The 15,043-nt window shown below is 56.7% G+C and overlaps 1 protein-coding gene and 1 long non-coding RNA gene across 3 annotated transcripts in view; one reads left to right on the top strand and one right to left on the bottom strand.

Moving 5' to 3' along the window:
• LOC142830623 (uncharacterized) overlaps nucleotides 1-13,616 on the top strand; it is a 146,560-nt gene extending 132,944 nt beyond the window's left edge. Inside the window, exon 3 of the long non-coding RNA XR_012906051.1 lies at nucleotides 2,187-13,616. This is a non-coding gene — a long non-coding RNA (uncharacterized LOC142830623). The remainder of the gene's footprint in view (nucleotides 1-2,186) is intronic.
• TNR (tenascin R) overlaps nucleotides 1-15,043 on the bottom strand; it is a 242,698-nt gene that overhangs the window by 102,312 nt on the left and 125,343 nt on the right. For both annotated transcript variants that reach the window (XM_075936914.1, XM_075936915.1), the window contains one exon: nucleotides 9,719-9,821. The gene's annotated coding sequence lies outside the window, so the exon portion shown is untranslated. The remainder of the gene's footprint in view (nucleotides 1-9,718; nucleotides 9,822-15,043) is intronic.

The raw sequence follows: 15,043 nt of genomic DNA, 5'->3' as shown, positions 1-15,043 counted from the left end.
GATCCTCGCCCACGCTCTGGCTCCTCCCCTGCAGCTGGGGACACGGGCTGCGATTTTATGCAAATATTCGGCAGGAAAGGACTGTGCCTGAATGGCGATCCAGGAGGGGAGGGGCCCTCCTTTGACTCGGGGCCGCGAGCCACCGCGATCCCCCTTCGAAGCCACCTGCAGGGGATGCCAGAGGCTGCCTGTCTTGGCCACCCGGCAGGCAAACGGCAGAGCAGACAGCTGAGGCTAGTGCAACGCTCTTCCCACTAGGAAGAGGTACCGTTGGCTGATTTCAGATCCAGATTTGCCTTCGGCTAAGTTCAGAGATGTTTTGTGGGGGGGTTTTGACGTGAGCCTAACTGATCCAGAGAAGGGCTGAAGGACTCCAGCATGGCAGGCGGCTACTTCCCATCCCTTCCGCCCACGCAGACACTGCCTTCAGGTTTCTGCTGCATCGGTCCAGAGAGGGGTCAGGATGCTGAGGCAGGCCCAGCCTCAAGTCTCAGAGGAGTCCTGGAGGAACGAAGACAGGAGAGGCCAGTCCAGGGCTGGGGAACAGAATCCTGACACGGGGCCAAAAGCAAACCCTCGAGCGTTTGCTCTTCCATGGGGCCGTGCCCAGCCCTGCTCCCCCATCACTGCGCAGTGAGTCCGGCTGATCGCTTCCCTGCGGCACTGCGGGGCGCAGGAGGGCCATCCCAGACATGGCATTAGTGGAGAACACCCTACAGCAGCGTCCCTTGTGGGACGGGGCCTCAGGGACCAGAAATCAAGTGGCACCCAGCACCTCTGCGGGCGGTGCATCACGTTGATTGAGTTCAAACCTGCTGCCTCTCTAGCACCAGCTGCTTTCTAAGCAGGGCCCCACAGCCCCTGCCCAGTGAAACAATTCAAGGACTAAGGAGTCTCCTTTTCGTTCTTGAACACAGCCCTGCCCTCCTCCTGCCCCCTCCCCGTGATGGTTGGCGCCCTGTATTCCTGCCAGCCTGCCTTCCTTGCCAAGAGCCCGTCCCTGCCAGAAATGGCTCCCGAGCTATTCATCAGGCTTGCGCCGGCGGGAGGAACGAGTGACTGAGCGGGAGGTTGCTCGGCCTTCATCTTGCTAAGCGGTTCCAAACGAGGGTTGTCAAACCAGACAGCGGAGCGGCGTCTGCGGCGCGTGTGTTCTCCTGCCCGACGCGCGCAGGGACGCGCAGGCCGCTGCTGGGTGCAAATGAGGCTGGTTGCAGGAAGCGTCAGGATTGCCTCGGCCACCCTGCTGCGGCGGGGGGAGCCCCCGAGTAATTTTAGGATGGGCTTGCCTGGCCCGGGCTCCGCAGCCAGCTCGAGAAGGCAGAGACTTCTGCCTCTTGAACGCAGCCTTGTCATTTATGTCTGGGCTTTCCGCCCTCTGCCTGGACCCATCCCGGGAATGTAGCAGTCCACGAAGCCGGCTCCCTGGATAAGCAATGGGCGGGGGAAGTGCGGTCTCCCCACACCTCACGCGCCGCGTCATGAGCTGATGCGAGGGGCACGGGGTGCCTAAGTCCAGGCTGCAGGGAGGCCCCGAGCTGCGCGTAGAGAGCCACGAACAGGACTCCGCTGCGGTGGTGCCTTTGTCATTTCCGGAGGGCGCTGGCCTCAAGTCAGCCAGAAGAGGAAGTTACGGGGCGTGGCTTCGACTGGGATCAATATTATTGCCTTGTTCATGGTAGAAATGAAACCATGTTTAAGAGCTGCCCCGCCTTCCATTTTGACTATTTTAGAGGGCCCACAAATGTGGCTATTAATTTTAGGGCCTTTTCTTGCGCCATTGACAGTGATGGGTGGGTTTTCTTTTTATTGTCTTCAGTGGGAGCCAGATGATGCACTCGTCACTGTACGGGATCTCTGGTTCAATTGCTTCTGAAGCCGAGCTTTTCCTCCCAGGTTTTTAGGAGCGGTGACGTTCCCGTTGCTTTGGTAGGCCGGGTTATTTTGATTTCTTTTTTTTTTTGTTTTGTTTCAAAACTGATTAAAAAATAATCAAGTCCCTCCTGTGACTGCAAATGGCCTTTTGGTGATAAAGTATGTTCCTGGGTTATCTTGGAGGGCCGTGCAATCTGCTGTATTCGTCTCTTTCCCGTTTTTCTCCATTTCATTGATTTTGTTAGTGCTTATCTTCCGTTCTTTATTTCACAGTTGCCTGAGCATTAAAGGCCATTTCTTCTTCTCCTCAGGCACGGGTAACCACCGCCTTCAACTGCTGTGCATGAAACGCTGGGCTCCCAGGAGACTGGCAGAAATGCTCCCTGAGCGAAATGGCCAAAGGGGCCTTCACATCACAGCAGCAGCTGCGAGTTACAGCCCCCTCGGTGGACCGGCTATACCAGGGTCAGGCCTGATCAGACCGTCCTTACTCCGGGAAGGGAGTCGGCGCTCTCCACCCTCCGTGCCTGACTGGGCCCCCAGGACAGACCCACCTCTCCTGGTGCCTGGAGCTGCGTCTTCCTGAGGCGCCACATGGGGGGCAGGGATGCTGGGAAGGGACGCGTTCCACGGGGGGGTTACGGGAGAGCCGTGGGGTGGGGGGCCTGGAAGGCCCATAGCAGTGAGAGGCAGCGAGAGGAGGAGCAGGGGTCTGATGGGTGCGCAGCAGCAGCAACCAGTAACCGGCCACCATCTGGCACCTGCTCGCACTCCCCAGCCACCGCTCCTCGAGGCGCACAGTCAGTGCCGGCTGGAAACAAGATGGAGGATGGGGCCCTGCTGGCCAAAAGCTTTGCCCTGGCACCAGCTATGCAGCCCCACTGCCGCCGTCGGCCACTGGATCTGGCCAGCACCAGGACCCGCCAGCGCTGATGGGAGGAGACGGAAAATACGGGACACGTTGCCCGTTTTTGAGAAACAGGCGGGACCCTGCGGCAAGGCTTAAATACGGGACTGTCCCTTTCAAACCGGGCCGCTCCCTGCCGGGCGCGCTCCTTGCAGCCTGAGGACAGGGGAGGGGAACGCTGTGCGTCGGGGCAGCGAGGACTCGAGCCATGTCGAAGCCACGCCCCGTAACCCCGTCTGTCACGAGGGTTCAGACGGTCAAAGGGGCCCAGCACCTGTGGCTCCAGTTGGTTTCAGTGGCAGCCATGCTGCTTACTTAGCTGCCTAAATACGAACCCAGCTGTCTCACCAGGAAGCCTCCAGGCACTGCTGTGGGCCTGTGTGTCTTGTGGCCACGGGGAGCTGGTCGCAGTCTTGCCCAGGCAGGAAACAATCCACCCGGGAGACCCACCAGCTTATACGTTCCCAGGTCTCCGAGGCAGCTGAGACGGGAAAGCGGCGGCTTGCTTTGCCTCGGGCGCTTGCTGCTGAGGCAGTGGGCCTAAAATAGTCCTGCCCGGAGCGCTTTTATCTTCACCGCACTCACATGGCAGGAGCCAGCGCGTGGAGAATAAAGAAGCCAGCCCAAGCACGCTGTGGCGAAACGAGGCTGGATCGGTGACCGTGCGAAAGGCCCGGGCCTGGAGGGACGAGCAAGACTTTGGTTGGGACCCACAAATAACGTCTTCATCTTTATTCCTTCGGCGTGATGTTGATGCGGAGTGGGCCGGGGTGCAGCCTTCGACACACTGGTTCAGTTCTTGGTCTTGTTTATCGTTCACACGTGCGCTGGGGTCGTGGTCGGGGCCGGGCGAGAGGCGAGCAGAGCCCGTTCTGTGCTGCGCTGGAGGTTACTTTCCGCTCACTTGAATGACCGCTGCAGGACTGGGTACCCTGGGTTTGTGCTGTAACCCACTTCTCCGCGGGAAGGACGTCATTCTTCCGCCGGCCGGCCTAAGGCCCCTTCGCGTGTCAACCCACAATCACTCTGGTTCTCTCTCCTTGGTCTGAACCAGACGGTCTTTCCTCAGCTCCCCATTAAGATCCCGCCTCAGCGGTACTACTCCTTTTGAAATATTGTGGCCCATCCGTAGCATTTCAGCTGTGACCTCCCCGGGTCTTGGGTACACCAACCCAGAGCTGGCTTCCCAATGCACGACCCGTGTGGCATTCCCCTTGCTGTGGGCTGGGTGAACCTGGGCTTCTACAAATGCTACTTTATCTAGCCCCGCCCGTCGCTGATCAACTCTGGGACCGTTACGTTGTGGCCCCGGACCCAGAGAGCCTCCCTCCTTCCGTGAGACTGAGCTGTGTCCCAGCCTCGACTCCTTGCGGCCACCCAGCTTTTCACTGAGCCATCTGCAGTCTCCCACTGCCCATTGCTCATCTTCCTTTTCCTCACTGTTATCGCCTCATTGGCATCACTCCCACACCAGCCCTTCCCAGCATGGGCGGTGGGCGATGGTCCAGCTGGGAGAAGGCAAGCCCTGGCCCCTCCCCTTCCCCCTGAGGCCCCGCCTCTTCTGCAACCTCCCCCCTCTGTGGATCCAAGCCCGGCCCGCACCCAAGCTTACTACCCCCAGTCCTCTTAGTGGCCCCTGTCCCAGGTTGCCAGAGTGTTTGGGGCAAGCTGGGGAGCCGGGAAGCCGCATGGCAGCACCTGTCCTCCTAGGCGGCTAGAGCCCTTCTTGGCGGCTGGTGGAGAGCATAAGCATTTTTGGGAAGGCAACAGCTTCCCTGGCCTATGTTACCCGCTGCTCAGCACCTTCCCCTTGCTGGGTTCCAAGCTCAGGAGGGCAGCATGCCCCTAGAGCACAGAGCATCACAACAGCCCCCTGGCTCACTTAGTGTGTCCTTGCCAGCTGTGACGCCTGCTCCACGCAGCAGGGCAGGGGATCCGGCCTTCCGCTGAATTCCAGTCATACGGGGCCACTCCCTCCATCTTTATCTCCGTTTCCCTTGCGTTCCAGAAACTGGCAGCTTCAGTGCATCTGTTCTTCATTATCCTCACGGTCGCCTCTGCCGCCGCTTCTTAGCATACACCTCGCCTGCCTCCCGGTCCTCGTTTCCGACATAGCAGCAATCTCCTCTCCCGCGGCAGCCATTACCTCATTACACCTCCATTCCCTTTGTCCACCGTCTCCATTAGAATGCCATTAGCTTGAACAACCTCTCCATTCCAATCTCTCATCTTCTTTACTGTCGTTATCTGCGCCTCTGCCTTGATAACGATCGCCTCCTCAATTACCGCTCCATTATCGTTATTACTGCCCCTGCCACCGTCCTAACGATGCCCGTTACAGTTTTGATATCGGCGTCTCCACCCGTCCAGGTCCAGCTCTCCGCCACCAGCAGCAGCAGCAGCTTTCCCATTCAGTTCTCCTCATTGCCCCCATTAGATATTTCAGTTATCTTCACCATCACCACCTTTATTAGAGCCATAATTACCTCCCTCCCCATTTTCACACTGTAATTATTTTTCCATTAGAGATTTATCGGCTTTCATTAGCCCGCTCCTCACCAGTCAACCTCTCTTCCATGGCAGTGTCATGGGCCCCATGCGTAGACACGGCCAGAGACACTAAAGCCAGCGGAGATTTGCCTATTTACACTAGCTGAAGATCGGTCCTGGTACTTCATCCCTGTTATCTTCATCCCCTCCCAGTTCCCTGCCATCATCATCACCGACCCCCGTTACACATCCACCATCGCCTCCTCTAGAACGATCATAGTGATCTCCATTACACTGGCATTGACCTCCGATTTACCTCCAGTGCAGGTTTTATGTTCATCATGACCCACTCCTCTCACTCATCAGCATCTCCTCTGCTAAAATGACGATTCCACCGCAGCCAGCCCCTCCATCACGGCCCCCTTCTTTTCATTTGTGCCCTGATGTCAGGGAGAAGCGCTTCCAATACGGGGCGACTCTTGGTTCATTTGTCTACTGCAGTCTGCCCACGCCCACGTCTTAATTCCGTTGTCTCCAGCAATGACTCAATTAGAGTGTAAGCACACACCACCTGTGGCTGGCAGTTCATCCGTGGCCATCTGAATTACCCATGGACCCTCGCCCTCTTGGAACCGTCTTTCCTCCCCCGGGCCCGCTGTGGTGCAGAACGCCCTCCGCTCCCGCTGATGATACGCTGCTTTCCGCTGTGCGCAGTGTAGACCCCTGGTGGAACGGAAGGCGCTGAAAGGCACCAGCCTGATGCAATGTGTGTGTGCAGGGAAAATAGTGGGCAGCAAAGTCTGGGCGGGTCTCTCCATTGTGTCAGCCTTCGTATAGGAAGAGACGGCAGCTAAAGCAGAAGGTGCGACCTGTGCTACTTGCACTAGCTGGAGAAACACCCCTTTGAGTCCCTGGGCCGATACAGGTTCATAGAATTACAAGCAACGTTGCGAGGTCAAGTCCAGTCCCCTGCCCTCAGGGCAGGATCAAGCACCAACGAGACCAGGGCTACTCAACACGTGGCCCGCGGTATGGTTTGTGTTTACACGGAGTTCAACAAGCAGGTGGGATCCTTTGAACATGGCCTCCACACGCTCCATAATGGCGAGTCAATATAATGGTCTTCTGTTGATGTGTGGTTTAGTAGTTCAATTCCTGGACTTTCTTTGCTCATTAAAAGTGCTGGCACATGGGTGGAAATTGGGTAAATGTTGCATTTGATTAATATCAGCAGAACTGACTGAAATGGGGCCTGTGTGTTGTGTAGTCTTGCCTTGATCTTTGTATTCATGCCTGTCAGTGTGAAAGAAGCTATTTGCATATATATTTGCACAGCCCTCGGCATGTGCTGTGAGTGGTGTTGTGGCCCCCGGGGCTTCCAAAGTTGAGTAGCCCTGACCCAGACCATCCTTGAGAGGTGTCTGTCTAACCTTCTCTGAAATATCTCCAGAGATGGAGATTCCACAACCCCCCTAGGCAACTTATTCCAGTGTTTAACCATCCTGACAGGTAGGAAGTTTTTCCTCATGTCCAAACTAAACCTCCCTTGCTGCAATTTAAGCCCATTGCTTCTTGTCCTGTCCTCTCAGGTCAAGGAGAGCAATTTTTCTCCCTTCTCCTTGTACTAACCTTTTAGGTCCTTGAAACCGGTTATGTTAGTTCTCAGTCTTCTCTTCTCCTGATGAAGCCCAGTCTTCCCGCAGAGGTTACATTTTCTAGGCCTTGGATCATTTTTGTTGCTCCTCTCTGGACCATCTCCCGTTTGTCCACATCTTTCCTGAAATGCGGTGCCTATAGACCCACTGCTCCAGTGGAGGCCTTTTCAATGCAGAGTAGAGCTGATATGCGGATCTGAAGCCTATGCAGGCCCCCCCGACGCCTCAGAAAAAGTCTGATCCCAAGCCTACTGCAGTCTCTCTCTGAGTACAGTGGAGCCCCAAACAGACCGACTACACGGAGGGGCTCTAGGCAGACAGGGACGAGGCCCCACAGGGCCCTTGCTGCCGTCCCCCGCTGCTTAATCTTCCCCCAGTTTCCTGGGCCAGTTCCTCCCTTCCAGGCTGTGCATCTGGTCGTTGTTTGGGACTCTCGGTTCTAGTAAGCTCAGTTCCGCTTTCCATGGAATGATAGAAATGTTGGGCTCGAAGGGACCCTAATAGACCATCGAGTCTGCTCCCTGCCCTGAGCCACCACCAAGTACACTTAGACCATCCCTGCTAGGCCGTGCCTGTCTGGCCTGTTCTCAGAACCTCGGTTGAGGGGTTGTCACAGCCTCGCGTGGGAACCTGCCCCGGGCGTAGTGCTCCGGACCATTACACCATTTCCCTTACTATCCCCTTCGCTGCACGCTAAGGCCAGGCCCACCCTCCAAGGGCAGGTCGGCTGAAGATGCCCAATTCCAGCTCTGTAAAACCCGGAGCTGGAGTCGACGTACCTCAAGCAGAGTTTTGGCCCCGCCCCCCACGCGGGAAGTCAATGGGAGAAACGGGGGCGCCCTCAGCATTGGATTTAGCAGGTCTTTACTAGAGGAACGTGCTGGTCACTTCCAGGAGCAGCACAGGGCCAGGGCAGGCGGGGACATGGCTTTAGCTCGGTGGTGCTGCTGGCCTGTCGGGCCAATCTCCCAGTTTGGCTGCGGGAGTCTCTGGGAGATTGAGCCCAAGGAGAGACCCAGGAAAGCTGGCCACCCCAGCCGGCGGTGGCACGGCGGTAGCTGCGTAGGCGGCACCTTTGCATGGGGGGCGGGAAAAGGAACCTGCACCCCCGACAGTGGTAGGGCCTGTCCAGAAGGGCTGGCCCTGGTTCCCTGCTCCGGGCCTGGTGACAAGGCACGTGGCTCCGGGTGGTGCGACAACCTCATGACGCCACTCTGCAAATTTGGCCTGGCTGCCTCTCGGTCGTGCAGGGGGATCAGGTCTCACTACCCGGGGTGAGGAATCGGGCTCAGTCCCCTGGGCCTGGGAGAGCAGGGTGGGCAGCCACCACCGAGACACCGCTGCCATGCTCCACGGGTCTGGGTGACGGCACTTGCTTACCGCTTAGTTAGTGTTTGTATAACAGCAGCACGTCCGCGTCCCACCCACCCTGAGGGCCCATTCCGCGAGGGGCTGTACGCAGCTGTCACAACCATAGTCCCTGCTCCCGGGAGCTTGCAAGCTTAGTTTACGACAAGACCCAAGAGGTAGCTAAAAGCAGTCGAGAAGGGATGGGCAGGCGCAGCAGCAATACAGCCGGTTTGCACCATTGAGCTGTGAGCACGGCCCGTGGGCACCGCTTGATTTTCCCAACGGCGCTGGCTAAGCAGATCAGCAAGAGCAACGGCACTTACCTCGGACATAGCCACTAGCAGCTTGGCGTGTTTGGTCGGCAGCACGCACAGCCCCTCTCCGACAAAACCAAGTGTCACTGTCACATCGGGACACCGAGATTGTGTAACAAAATACCTGTGCCCTCTCTTCCTGCTTTCTGTGTTTGCTGTATCAATTCCTTCACGTTCGAAACTTGTCTGGCTACATGGTACCTGTGCTTAATATCTTGACGGCTGCCCCCCCACCTTGAAAAGATTTATTACTGTAGCAAGGCGCCCATTTGGCTGTGATTATGACTTTTTTCATTCGCTGCTCATTAAAGCTATTTTTGTAAAGACGCTAATACATTTCCATGAAAAAAAATGTCAAAATAATTGTTTCCAAAATAAATCACTGGAGGTTTAGTGATTTACACCAACAGAGGAACTATTTCACTGACTTCACTGCAGTGGGCATGTTTTACACCGGTTGGGTTCCTGGCCCGGACACTTTATCCTTTGATAAACAAGAGCAAAGACTCTTTGGAAAGCAAATGTAGGGGGGAGAAAGGCCGAGAAAAATAAAATAACACGCTAAATAACTCATTCTTAGAGAAGTGCTGCACTGTGTGATTCTTTATGCCCTTTGTGACGGGAAAACGAGAACATCTGGGCGACTTTGGAATGAAAAGGAAACAGGAGTTTTCTTTACACCCCCCAAAGAGTTATGAGCAATGCTGAGGGGCCATAGAGATGTTTTATTAGGGGCTCTGAAGCACTGGCAGTTTTTGGTGAGGCGAGTAAATAATTCAGACAGTGATTTGTGCCGGCCCTTCTCAGCTCAGGTATTGCGGGAATAAAGAACAAACCCCTGGCATCAGTCAGCACCGTCGTACACTTTTATTGCCAGCCACATAATCACGACGTTCCTGAAGTACATTATTAAAAACCAGGTTCGGACTCGCTGCTCTAGACCCCGTCAGGTCAGAGGCCCAGCTTGCGAGGAGTCCGATTAATAAAGCACTGTTGTTGGGGGGGCATTTCATTAGGGCTGGGCAGCCAGGCATGAATGCAGAGTTCTGACCAGGCTCCCAGCTGAACCCCACCGGGACTGGCCATTTGGGCAAGAGGGGAAAACACAAAGCGAGACGGTCCGGTACCTGCTGGAGTAGCTGGTTTGGTGGTTCCCGCCTCGGCACCCGTCCCTGGATCCAGTTCTCCAACGGAAGCCGCCCGTTTAGCGAGGCCCGACACTGTCGCCACCTGTAGGCAGAAAGGCAGGAGGGTCTCAGAATCCAGCGTCCAAGGACAGGGACAGGGACAGGTCAGGGCTGTTTCCCACTTGTAGCAGGAGGGTGGCAGCTTTTGGCTTGTCTCCTTTCCTGCCTCCTCTGTCAACCCAGCAAGCGCCCAGCCACCTGTGAGAGGGCAGTGACTGTCCTTAGCGGTGACACCCCTGTCAAAGAGAAGGCCGTAAAAGCCTGCCGTTTGGAGGGCCGTAATCAGATACCCAGGCGTCACAAAGCCCTGCTGGGTTACCAGTCTGAAAATAAGGTGACGATTTTTCATTGGGCTGGTCAACGCCCATTGGTCTCAGAGCAGCGGCGCTCAACCTGTCCAGCCTATCGGACCCTTTTTAGGCGTCTGATTTGTCCAGGCGGACCCAAACCTGGGACCTGTGGAGCTCAGGGCAGGAGCCTCTACAGCAGGAGCTAAAAGCCAGCTGGCGCACGGCTAAAGCCGGGGAGCAAACTCCTTCCCTCTCGCTGTAAGTGCCACGCCCGGGGAGAGCGCAACACCCCCCCCAGTACATGTGCGGGTGATACATGTGTACTCCCGACTTACACCTCACATAAATAATACTCACTATCACAAACAGAGAAAAAACACACAGGCGCAACGGGTGTAGAAATATTGTACTCACATTTCAGGGTGTAGTATACTGCGCAGCATAACTTATTGTCTGTGTGCGATTTTCGTGTGTACTGACTGCGGTGGTGCTTGCTGCGTGGTCTGTGGTAAAACTAGGCAACTCTCTAGCTGGGTTGACGTACCCTGGACGCTGCCTGTGTGCTCCCGACAGGAGGGGTAGTCCTGGTGGAGAACCACTGCCCCAGGGACGGGCTGGAAGGCCAGGACTAGAATCGCCCCCACCTTCCACACTCTCTGCTTTGCTGCCTCATCCCTGCTCGGCAGACACAGAGCCGTCTCTTGCCCAAGACCCCTCAGGCTGCACCCCAGATACACCAGGCTGCCGTTTATTCGGATTATTCTGGTCAGGTTCCTCGGGCGTCATGGCTAATTCGAAATGGAAGTGACCTGCTACGTTCTACTACTGGAAGATAATGGCTTTGCAATCGGCCACCAAAAGGGTTCAGAAGCTTTGCGGGATTAAGCGGTACAACACCTCCGTGGTGGATGGAAATACCGTTGGCCTTGTGTGGCAGGTGGGGAAACCGAGGCAGGGATTTCCCCACATCTTGCTTTCATGAGAGAGATGCCAAGGGGTAGATTCCAGCCCCAAATGGCCCATGGTGAATTCCCCTGGTGGAAAGGAATGCCCCACCGCCCAGTAGGACCTGGTGTGCTGCCCCCCTCACCCGTAAACACCTGCCACGTTTCAAGGTCTAGATTATGCTGTTCCTTGTGTGGCTGAAGCGGGGCAAGAGCCTTAGGGGTGTGCCCCATGGATGCTCCCCGAAAAGGGGTGGGCTGTAGTGGACTTGCCCTAGATACCGCTGGGCAGGCGTGGTTCCCCGGCTGTGCTTTATCGACTCGATCGTGATCCATAGAGCGGCCTCTTACTGAATGTTGGGCCGAGACTGTCACGCCCCTGGTTGGAGCAGCCACTTCCTAGGCGAGGTGCCGGCTCACGGCCTTGCCCGGGGAGTATTTCCCACTGAAGCGCCAGTCTCAAGCTTCTAGTTTACAGACGGAACCGCGCTGTCCTGTTTCCTCTTTGTATTTCCAGCCCCCGTCAGTCTCTGCGATGTTCGTCATCTCACCCCCCCCCTTTTCCCAATGCTGCCCAATTGCACATCAGCTGGGCTGCCCTCCCGAAAGGCCCCATTCGCCACCTTCTGGCCCACTCACGAATGGCGATAAGTAAAAGGGGGCCTGCAGGGGCACCCTGCCTGCCCCATGCCCCCCACTGCATTAGATCGCTCCCCTCCCCGAGGGCACGCCAGCCAGTTTTCAGTCTAGGGGCGCGCGCTCATCTCCAGCCCCAAGCAATGAATTATTCAAGGAAGCGTGCGCGAGGCTTTCCTGAGTTCTAAACACATCCCACAGCCGTCACATTTCCTTCGTGCCCTCGTCTGGCAATCCATTACCAAGTTAATTAATTTTAATGTCTGGCTTTCTGTATTGCCGCCTGGAATGGGCTTTAAAAATAAAACCCAGCCAAATCTGTCAGAACCAATCGCCCCAGGGGACTGATGGGGACTGGCTGTCTCGCAGCGGGCGGTCGCCCTCCCTCCTGTCCACGACGTGGGTTCAGCAAGAGGGCTCCTTCCTTTGGAACGCTTCCAGGGAGCTGCCGAAACAGGTCTGGGCTCTGCTTCGGCGGTGGCGGCATTTCAGAACGGCGATGCCTCCCGTGTTACCGCTGGGGCTGAGCTCCCGAATGTGGAGCTGCCTTTTGAAACCTGCCAAAGGGATTGGCCAAGGGGCCAAGTCCCCTTGAGCGAGGCAGCTAAGTGTCTCACGGCAAGTCCGGAGGGACTGCGACGTCAAGGAGTCTCTTGGAAGTTTAGGGTCCTGACTCACTGCAGGCGCATCGGAAACGTTTCCCCACAGGGCTCCCGCCAGGAAGCCACTTGCCGGCTGAGACTTTTCCAGCCTGACTTCTCCTGCTGGCGACCTCTGGGCCTTTCTGATCCAGACCTGGAATGTGAAGTCACCCTGGGCTGTCCCTGTTCTTAGGGATACGGCCGGAAGGGACCACTCTGTCCTGTAGAACACAGCCTGTAAAGCATCACCCAACAAATGGGTCATTTCAAGCAAAGCTCAAGGTTTCTCCACATGCACCCGGGGGAAGCCGACAGCCTCCGTGGGCCCCTGGGCAAGGTGTGTGTGTTGGGGGGAGGGGGGGGACTCTGCACATCTGGAAGGGGCAGGGCCTTGGGGAGAAGGAGCAGGGCCGGAGGTATCCAAGCCTCTGTGCCCCCCCCGACATGCACCCTCACCCCACCCCAGAGTGTTGGGTGGCACTCCAGCAGAGTGTCGCAGGAGCAGGATGGTGGTCGGGAGCTGAAGCCCCTTTGAATTGCCAGCCCCTTGGAGCAATTGCCCCCCTTTATCTACCCCCCCGATCCCCCCGAGGCAGACCTGACTGTGTCCATGCGATCGCTCTGTGGGCAACACTTGCCAGGCTGCTTAAAGTTCAGCACGTGGTTAAGTCCTACTGACGTCAGTGCAACCCACGCTCCGGCTTCACGTGCTCAAGTGCTGCTCTGCGGCGGGCTGCCTTCCCACTGTGGGGCCACCATGGGCCGAAGTCTCGTGCGATTTGCTTCGGCACCTCTCAAGGGCCCGTCCTCTGCTTTGGGCCCGGGGCCCCCGTTTAAACACACGTTTCTGAAGCCCGGAGCATCGACTCCTGCCCCAGCGGGGTCCCGCAGCTCGCTAATGAGAGCCATCGCCTTGGTCTTGGTCCCTTCCCACATCAGTCAGCCCTCCGTGCCCAGCTGGCGTAAAACGTCTTGGGACCCTTTGGCAGGGAGGGGCCTGGAGTCACGTAGTCGTGTGATGGCTGCTTGCTGGAACAATCGCAGCTGGCCTTGCACTTCCCCCCTCCCCCGTGGCTTGTCGTACGCGTGTGTCAAGCTCCCCAGAGGCAGGGACCGTCTTTTCATTGGGTGCGCGCACACTCTGCAGCCCAAAGGGGCCTCGCGCGCTAGCTGGGAATCCCCATCATACAAGCAAATAATAGAGACGCGCTAGAAACGGTCACGCTGTGAACAAGGCACAATTTGGATTCCTTCCCGCCCTGCTCTGCGGACGGCAGGAATCTAATCTGGCTGTTTGGCAGCCTTTGAATAGTCCTGGCCATTGTCCCCGGGGGGGGGGGGGGGGGGGAGGGGGGGGGGGATTTCCGCTATGCACGGCTGGCTGCAGGCTGCAAATCGCTGAGTGTCAATGGGCTACAGGTTCCATACTCTGCCTGCTGAAATGTGCTGGCTTTCCTGCCGTGGAACGTCTCTGCCGGCTGCCTAGACCGCTGCTCCGGGGACAGTGTTGAACCAGGATATTACTCTCCGCGGCCCGGTGCGGGCAGCCCCTCGGCAATCCCGCCAGCCCCCCGACGAGCGCCTGACTAGCGCGATTGCTGCAGCACGCGGTGGAAACTTGCCCTCTGGTTCCGACACAGCCTCCTGCCTTAATGGGCCTCCGGTGCGCCATGGCGACGCGAGAACAAAATGTGAAACGCTCCATTGCAAAGGGCGCACGTTGGAGAGCTCTCGGATGGAGCTTAATTACATGAGTTGAGGGGGTAATTTAGCATCTCGAGACATATGCTTTGCTCACTACAATGAGACCGAACCCAGAAGTGAAGCCAGCCTGGGAACGTGCTCGCCCAGGACACGGCGAGACTGGCTCTGCCTGCTAAGGAGAGAGGCATTGCCTGTACAGTCTACATATGCAGCACTTCTTGTGTCCTGTGCAGAGGGAGAGGAAAAAGCGAGACCTTGGTGAAGGTGGCGTTAAGCTCTTCAGAGCAGGGACTGTCTCTCACTATGTGTTTGCAGGGCACCTAGCACCATGGGGCTCGGAAGTGGTTGGGGCTTCTAGAAAGGTTGCCAGATGGTTTTATAAAAAATATCGAGTCTCCTCCCCCCCCCCCCGCCCCCCAAAAAAACAGGCCGGGGAAAATTCTGTTCAGAAAAAAAAAAAGCTCTGGAAAATTTGGGCTGCACCCAAGTCCCCCCACCCGGCATGTCTCAAACTGCCTTCCGTCAGGCGCCCGAGTCGGGCCAGCGGAAAAACAGAAAATACCGGACATTTTAGATGTTTGGTATTTTCTGATTTCTTTTACCAGACAAATACTGGGCTGTCCAGTTCCATTCTGGACACATGGCAACCCTAGATGCTATTCCAATGCAATCCAGTGTTGTTTGGAGTTGTCCTACTGAAGTGAGCAGGATTGCTGCTGGAAGTAACAGGGACGTGTTTGCAGGATCAGGGCCCCAACAGGCATCATTTCAGTAAACTAAAGTCAACCCGAGTTTAGCGCCGTCCTCACAGAGGGAGGCCAATGGGAGCAAACGCTTCTGTCGGCTTCCCTTACTCCTCCCAGCTGCCAGGCGCACCGGAGCCACCCTCAGCATTTGATTTAGTGAGTCTTAATTAGACCTGCTAAATCGAATGCCAGAAGATCCATCTCCAGTGCGGTGGGGATGTGGCCACAGTGTTTAAGGGACTGGTTTAAAAGACGGTGCCTCTGTTTGAAATCAGTGGCGCAATGCCAGTTTACACCCTCGGAG

Source organism: Pelodiscus sinensis, chromosome 9 (assembly GCF_049634645.1).
Source record: "Pelodiscus sinensis isolate JC-2024 chromosome 9, ASM4963464v1, whole genome shotgun sequence".
Taxonomy (NCBI): domain Eukaryota; kingdom Metazoa; phylum Chordata; order Testudines; family Trionychidae; genus Pelodiscus; species Pelodiscus sinensis.
Note: the sequence above shows the minus strand (reverse complement) of the source record. Positions and strands in the feature narration are given on the sequence as shown.